The sequence below is a fragment of the Nicotiana tabacum genome, chromosome 4 (assembly GCF_000715075.1).
Source record: "Nicotiana tabacum cultivar K326 chromosome 4, ASM71507v2, whole genome shotgun sequence".
Classification (NCBI taxonomy): domain Eukaryota; kingdom Viridiplantae; phylum Streptophyta; class Magnoliopsida; order Solanales; family Solanaceae; genus Nicotiana; species Nicotiana tabacum.
This window is the reverse complement of record NC_134083.1, coordinates 84953509-84962104: the sequence shown is the minus strand read 5'-3', so window position 1 is coordinate 84962104 and position 8596 is coordinate 84953509. Positions and strand designations below refer to the sequence as shown.

Below are 8596 nucleotides of genomic sequence, written 5' to 3'. Positions count from 1 at the left end.
TTCTTGTCCTATCGATGAATTAATCTTATCATTTGAAAGTTGAATAAGTATTTCAAATGCTAGTGTCGTAATAAACATGAGACGTACTCTTCAAGAGCACTTTAAACATAAGAGGGCCCTCTCTTATGAAACCCTCACGTTAAAGGGTTGATTTCGGAAGAACTTATGCCCGGAATCCAAATACTAACAGGGGAAAATACACCTGAAGCCTCGCATATCTCGGCGCGGAAAACTTGCGAGAATACTTTAACGAAAAGGATGCACGGAGTAAAACTTGCGCAAATACTTAAACGAAAAGTACGCAAAGAGAAAAAACTTGCGCAATACTTAAACAGAAAATATGCAAAGTGACAAACTTCCATGATACTTGAATGAAAAGATGCTTCTATTCACAATAAACATGCCAAACAGCATAAGTACAAAAGTATGAGAAAGGAAAGAAAGCCAAAAACTAAGATGTTGCATCTCCGGAACCCCGAGTAAGAGAAGCATCTATGCCTCCAGGAGAAGTGGGTGGATCCGCTGTCGATTCAACATCTTGGCTTTCACCATTTTGGCCTTTAGCATCATCACCTTCCATTTCGTCTTCAGTTACCGAGAACTCGAAACCGGAACCAGAAGAGTTGGTAGCATCAGGACGGACCGGGAGACCCCTTCGAGCAGTTGACTCCAGCTCGCGGGTCTTAGCGATTTCGGCATCAAAGTCAATGATACCCGCTTTTGCCTCTTCTAAGGTTTTTCTCCCCATGCTATACATAGAATATATTTTTTCAGCAATGAGGGAAGCCTCTCGGCGCGCTGAAGTTCTACTTTAAGTCGGTCAACCTCGGCAGAAAGGTTATCCCGCACGAATCTAGTGGCATGGAGGCTGACATCAAGGTCTCGGATAGTGGAACTGAAAACTTTATTGTGCTCTATGGTCCTTTTATGCTTCTCCTCCAACCGTGCATACTTTTCCTCGGCAGCAGTAACTTCTTTAGCTTTGGAGTTTAATGCTGCCTCAAAATTACTCAATCTCTCAGCAGAGGTAGCCTCACGATCGGATGTAGCAAGAACGACATTATGGACTTCAACCCATTTGGCCCTAGCTTCTTCAAATTGTGCCCTTAATGGGGCGACCTCCTGGGTAAGGGTCACTACTTCTTGCTCACTTTGCTACAACCGAGCCTCCAACTCAATGGCCTCAGCAGCTCATGCTTCCAGTTCTGAGAGGCGAGCAGCAGTCTGGTCTCGCTTGGCCAAAAGTTGATCCCGCTCAGAGGTAAGTTCCTCCTTTTCATGAGTCGTCCTTTGAAGGCCCTCGGAAGCAAGAAAGTTGGCCTGCAAAACAAAAGTGCAAATTTAAAACCCTGCTATAACAAAGATAGATGAAACAACATAGGAAACGAAGACTATACCATCGTTGTGTTGTGCATAGCATTATTCAACAAACACTCTCCTGATAGAGTTTGTATTTCATTACTATCTTTTTCTGAAGCCTAGTTCCACCGGCCGGGACAGCAGATGGCATCTAATGGAAATCGAGAGGGTAGCGCCCCTCCTCCTTTGGGGATCTTCGGAAGGGGCAGCATAATTTTGCCCCAAATTCCTATGAACTGGGGACTGGGAAGAGGGACATCCTCCTCTCGGGCAACTGCGGCCAGTGGAGATGATGTAGCAGTTGCTGGTGGTGAAAGCAGAGTTGGTGAAGAAAGAGATGAAGCTGATAGCGTTGTAGGTTGAGAAGCAGTTGCAGCAAAGCAGTGCTAGTTGTTGGTTGCTCATCAACCGAAGCCGGAAGGGACCCGGTACTCAGCCTCATGGTACCTAGAACGGCAACTAGGAATCGAAAGTGAGAGTTAGCATTTTCCACCATATCATACTCCTCTAGAGCGCCTGGACGTCGTCCTTGGTTGGTGTAACTAGCTCAACAGATTGAGCATTATGTTGAGCTGATGAAGATCGTCGTCTTCTCTGTAGGGAAGCCCTATCATCACTGGCTCCCCCATCATCGTCGATCACATGGGTGTCTATGGCCGGCTCAGGCGCGACGCTCATCACCACAACATCTGAGGATGGCTATGATGCGACACTCTTTGCCTTTTATTTTTTCCCTCGGCCGCTGAGGAACGTCGCCTTTTTTGTTGCTTGCTTGTTCTCCGGTCGGAGACTCCGAGAAGAAGCACTGGCACATGATGCAGTACCGACTACACCCGTTCGGGTAAAGTCCTCTTGCAACAGCCTCGTCGCATCTGAAGGATCAGCCAAAATGTCCTCCTCGGGGACAACAACTGAGCCCTAGGTAGACCTGAATTCAACAGAAGAAAAATGTTAATCAATTCTCTTATACGAAAGGTAAAAACAATATGAGTTCAACATACCATAATTTTTTATCTTCCACCCATAATTAAGGGCCAGTTCTTTCCACGTGCGGGTCTCGGGTGTAGTGACATCCAAAATCTTTTGGACCCACTAGTCTAAGCTTTCGACCCTCGGTGGAGTCCATCGAGTTTCTGAAATAGGTGAAAGAAAAGGGATCAGTAACAACATAGGGTGATCTTTAATTAGAAGAAAAGACAAATGATGAACTTACGAGTACGGTTCCATAATTCCGAAAATGATGGAGTCATAGCCGGAATGATGTCCCTGGCGGCAAGTACAATGAACTGTTTCATCCATCCACGATCGTTGTTATCATCCATGCTAGTTAGAAGAGCATGGTGGCCATGTTTGCTAAAATTTATCATTCCCCCGCAGAAAATCTTGGGGGAATAAAGGTTCATTAACCGAGCCAGGGTTAGCTCTGCTCTCGTCTCCTGGCATAGACGCCGAAGACAAGCAACTATCCTCCACACAGAAGAGCTTACTTGTGCTAGGCATACATGGTAACGGATGCAGAACTCCACGATAATGGAGTCAAGATCCCCACTCAAAGAGAACGGATCCAAAGTGAAGGGATACATATAAAAATACATGAAACCTTTCTTGGGTAAGGTTATCCGCTTCGCCAGGTCAGGAGCGATGATGTTTAAATCATGGCAATGGCAGCCTTCCTTCACAGCAGGAATGTTGGAAGGACGTATGGAAGAAGGATACACGCCAACAGCCCATGTGCAAGGGTTAGCGGAAGGATACTTCTCTTCAAAATCTTTAGTTATGACTAGACTTCTTGGGATAATAGTGCTCACCGAAGGAGGAGAAGCAGCATCAGCTTTACCTTTGTTCTTTGAGGAACTAGGGTTTCTGGAAGAAAATGCCATTGTTATCGGAAGGGAGAAAAGGGTTTTCTTTGAACAATAAAGATAAAGAAAGTTGAAGACAAGTAAGAGTTGAGTAAAGAGAGTTTGAGAAAGTTTGAAAAATTATGAAGTGTAAATGAAGAAGTTTGATGCGTATAAGAATAGGCAACTAAAATCGGGGCCATAATTACCTCGATAACCGACAAAAGTAGTGCTGAATCGTTGGATGACGCGTGTTCGGGGCATTAAATGCGGAGAGACGTGCGTCTAATCAACCGTCAGACACTTTTCAGAGGGGGTCAGAGAATTTTTCGCCAAAAAGGGTATCTTTACCAACTTCCCGGTGACACAAGGTTATGCCACCAGAAAGCAGGGAGACTATCTGTATAGGGTAAAATCTGTTCATATTAAACGATCGCATGAGAAAGCGACACGTAGAGCCGGAGACAGAAGATAATCGGGTCTGAAGGCAATGATCTCGTTTGTTATCGGAGAGAATGATATTCATAAAGGCGAAATAAATGTCTGCCACCCGGTAGCACTTAATGAAGAATATTATGCAGCATTAAGTATATGGTCCGTTACAGAGAATATGGCATTCACTGCCTACCGTTATACATTCTTCAATGGCCCTCATAATTGTCATTTAAGAGGGGCTTGATCCTAGGACCTTGTTCCCTAGGTGCAGCTATAAATAGTGAGCTCTACCATTATTGTAGATGACACGAATTTTCTCACAAGCATGCACTATACTTTGTTCAAAGCTCAATAATATTTTACTTTCTTGCTTATTTATATTTCTCTTACTGCCTCAGGAAGCTCTGCTCCCGGACTCAAGATCTCTACTGTCTTATCTCGATTTCATGCTAAGTCTTACATTTTTGTCTAATTTATTTATTATTTTAGGATCAAATCGATTCACTTGTCTATAAACCACGTATAAATTCAACTGTATTGTTTTTACGGGTAAACAAAAAAGTTAAAATTTTCATCTATACTTTGCATGTAGGCTATAATGTTATCGAACAAATCTTATAAGAAGATCCATCCCATATCCAAATTGCTCCTATCAAAGTAAATAAGTAAAGAGAAATTTTCACAAACCACTATTATTTAGTGGTTATTAGCTAGTTGTAGCTATCATTTACTATATTACTTTCTATAACTATATTTTTAGCTTTTTTAGAGTGTATTCGATGTATTTAAGCTATTGTATTCATGAATACAATAGCAAAACTTGGCGTGAAACAGGGGATTCCAGCTAGACAATTATTGTATTTGACTATATTTGACTGTATTCACGATATGTATTTGTGAATACAGTAATGTAATTAGCGTAAATCGTGGTCTATTCAGCTGTTTTTAAACGGAAAGTGAATCAATTAACACAATAGACTCCTAATATAACTCAATTACATCACCTATAATCTGTATTTGACGCGAAACATGCTAAATATTTTTCAATAGAGCTATCGCCGAGTTTCTAATTCTTCCCTTTTCTGTTGATATCGTTCGTGGGTATTTCTGTTTTCAACCAATAAAATTCGAGATTCATCTATATTGCAAAAACATATTAATACATATTGCAGATACATTTGAATACATATACACATCTGAATACATAAATTGTATTAATTAAAAATATATATGAATACATTCATGGAATACAGCGAGACAGTGAATACAATAAAATACATGGAATACAGCGAGATACATTTGAATACAATGGAAAAAAAAAAGATAATGAATACAATGAAATACAGCGAGATACATTGAAATACACTTAAAAAGGTAACAAAATCTTCAATTTGCTCAGCCCCAAACTCCGTCATCTTTGTTCAAGAAGAAACCTAATGTCGTCTCGTCGAGAGCGCCGCGATTCTTACTCGAAGCGTCATTGTTCCCGTTTCGATCAAGAACCCAGTCCAAAGAGATCTAGGAAGCACAATAGACCAGTCGAACTTTCCTCTTCTTCTTTGTCTCCTCCGCTACTCAATTTGCAACAAACAACCATAGACCTCATTCTATTACAACTTCTAGGTATCGGGAATTGAGGAAATAGTGATTTTGGCTTGGCGTGAGAAGAAAGAACGGAGATTCGCCGTTTATGGTGGTGGTGGCGAAGATGCTTTCCAGGAGGAAGAACGATCGACGGATGAACTGATAAGAGAGAATCCATGAGTTTTATGGCTTTGAAAGAGGGAGGGTGGAGAAAAATCTGAAAGAATGAGAGAAAAAAATAATACAAAGCGTATTTTATGGCTTAAGAATAGGAGGTGATCATAAATAGATATTTGGCTATAAAAATCAAAAGGTAGCTATGGAATATAATTCTTTAAAAGGGTATTTATTTAAAATAAATTAGGTATCAACCTTTGTTATAGGAGGTAAAAATTCCATAACTAAATGCGGAACTTAGCCACTGGCCCACTGTATTTCACAATAAAGTGATCGTAAGGCCCTAGCCCAAGCAATATGAGTTACAGAAAATTAAGCTTAATAAACTTAAAAATAAATGATGTTGATTTATTGGCTCCCGCTTGGTTCATGGGTAAATTTTTAAAGTTAAAAGTCAAAAGAACTACTCATAATAAAATAAATAATGAACAATATTTATTAAACTTGAAGTTATGTCAAAAATAACTTTTAGTGACAGCGAAGTATCTTATTTGTGCATTAGGCATTTGGACAGCCCAATACTAGTCCAGTGGAGTCGCTGAGTTCTCACCTGAACCAAATAAACCCAGATGAGAGTTACGTGAAGCCTTCGGAATTTTATTTCATTTCTTGGATGTAACGCCTTCAATTTGGCAGGTAAAGTCTGTGAATTGGATAAGAACGATGACGTGTAAGGCAAATACGCAATCGATTGAAACTAGCCTAGATTCACGTGCATTAGATTATACGCTGTATGCGCCTCCTCTCTATTAATAAAAACTTACACCTCGCTACAAACAATTATTATTATTATTGAACAAAAAAGAAAAAACGATCCATCTTATCTTGTTCTTGCTAAATAAGTGGGCAGTGGAAACCAAGTGCGCATAACCCAGAAACCAAAGCATATTATATATATATATATATTGCGGAGCCCCACTCTTATTATCATCTGTTTTGTTTATCAACAATGGCGACTTCAACCCTAAATCCTAACGCTCCAATCTTCATTCCTACCGAATATCGTGAAGTGGAAGACTTTTCCGACCAGTGGTGGGACCTCGTCCACTCTTCTCCCTGGTTTCGCCATTACTGGCTTCGTGAATGCTTCTCCGACCCCGACTCTACTGATGATGTTCCTTTTCTCCCTGATATTGATTTTATCTCCAACGATTTCAAGCGTAAGTCATCAAATTACTAACACAGCCCTTTGTTTTACTAATTTAAATAATTGTAAGTAATTTATTTTGTTTTATGTGATTAGAAGAGGAGAATAAGAACGAGTTGATCACTTTGGGGATGTTGAAATGGAACAAATCACGTGTTGCTGCTGAAATCCCAAGGTATGGGAAGAAGGTGCCGAAAATCGTGAACGTGAAAGTGAGCCCTAGGCCTATTCAGCAGCCAAGGTAGAACGAGTCACAACTCGGGACACACGAAGTTAGCTAGATCTGTTTAGTTAGTGTTTCATGTACATAGCTTGTTTAACTTGTTTTGTATCTGCACTTTTGTACCTTGTTTTTTTCCAATAAATGCCAATACAAAAGTAGATGCATAAAATAGAGCAAATGTTACTAGAACCAATATTGTGAACAGTAAATTAGATTTTAATTTTGGTTGATCTATCGAGAATTAGTAGAATGTAAAAGTACCTCCAAAATCAAGATACATAAAGATCAAACTAGGAGAACCTATAGATAGGTATAATATAATAAAGCAGTGGCTTAGAGATTAGTAAGTTGAATGTTGATCCCAGTTGGTGGCTTGTTTCCCTATCTTGTGAAGAACTTTGATGACCTCTTCATTAGTCACATTTCCAGTTACTGTCACCTTATTTAGCTGTGTATCCACATCATATGTTTCAATATCTGCCACACACCATCCAATTTGAAGGGAAAAAAAAAATAAAAATCCAGATTTTCACTAATACAATTTCAGAATATCATATTCTGGTGGTAGTTGAAGAAAATTTTAGGCATTTGGAAGATGTAAAAAGACTTGTCATACCTTCAATTTTCTTGATTGCCTTCAAGATTTTCTTGATGCATTCGTCACAGTGCAGACCAACTTTAAGCTCCACTACCTAGTGCACAAATGAAAAGTAAATTTCGAACCGATTGATATAATAAAAAGATTGATTATTTGATTGAAAAAACTGCTATACGAATGGTTTTGAGGTACTAAGTACTAACATTGGCCATTGCAGTTGCTACGTTTCAAAACTTGTTAATATGAACAAACTGCCAAACAATCTATCTTCCTAACTGATGCTAGCTAGAGAAGAAAATGAAGGGATGATGAATGATTTGAATGTTTTTTGAAACAGTTGGAAAGATTTAAAGGAAGTGGTGGGGTATAGGATTCTTTTCTTTGAGTAATTGGGGATTTTTCACTTTGTCAAAAGCTCCTTTAGAAACCCTTTTTCCTGGACGCGTAGGGCATTAGTCTCCGTTCATTTTTGAGGGCCGTGAAAATTGACATTAGCCTAATATTCTTCAAATAATAAACGGATAGAGCTATGACATTAGGAAATACATCATGCATCCAAATGCATTTGATACATTTTGCTATTTTGAGAGCTAAAACAAATTAGAGTATTTCTAATTCTAAGTTTAAACTTCTGAAACCATATACATATGAGAAGTGAAGAGTCCGGCATCACTCGTCCTCTTTAACATGGCTTTTAACTCATTACTCATTAGCTAGCTTTTGGGATTCATCTAACATGGTATCAAAACAAGATCCATCTCAATTTTCATTTCCTGATGTTGGGTCCATATTAATATGCTTGTGTTAAAATAGTAAATACTTCTGAAACCTGCCAAAGTACTCAAATTGGATTTTGGAACACAAAAGCTGACGGAGATTCTAAAATTGAGGGGGCTCGAGGGACAAAGTTCGAACGCACCAGAAGTTTCTGAAATAGAGAAGCATTAGAAGAGAAAAAACTTACGCACACACGATTGTGCTTACACCAAAATCTAAAATTATATTAATTTAATATTGATTACTTGATAAATTAATGTGAAAATATCCGAATTATAATTTGAGAAGTAATACAGGAACTATATAATAACGAAATTATTTAATGAATACAATTTTTATCGGTATATGGTTGGATTATATTAAAAATAAAATATACGAAGTATAATATATAACATGCGTTTGGTTTATAAGGACCCCTTCACGTTCGAAGCACCGTCTGTGAAGAGGGTCCACAC

The 8596-nt window shown here is 39.0% G+C and overlaps 1 long non-coding RNA gene across 1 annotated transcript; it reads left to right on the top strand.

Moving 5' to 3' along the window:
- The first annotated feature begins 6183 nt into the window (after positions 1-6183).
- On the top strand, positions 6184-6998 carry LOC107764347 (uncharacterized). The gene is made up of 2 exons (XR_012708833.1): positions 6184-6556; positions 6640-6998. It is a non-coding gene; the product is annotated as an uncharacterized LOC107764347 (long non-coding RNA).
- The last annotated feature ends 1598 nt before the right edge of the window (positions 6999-8596 follow it).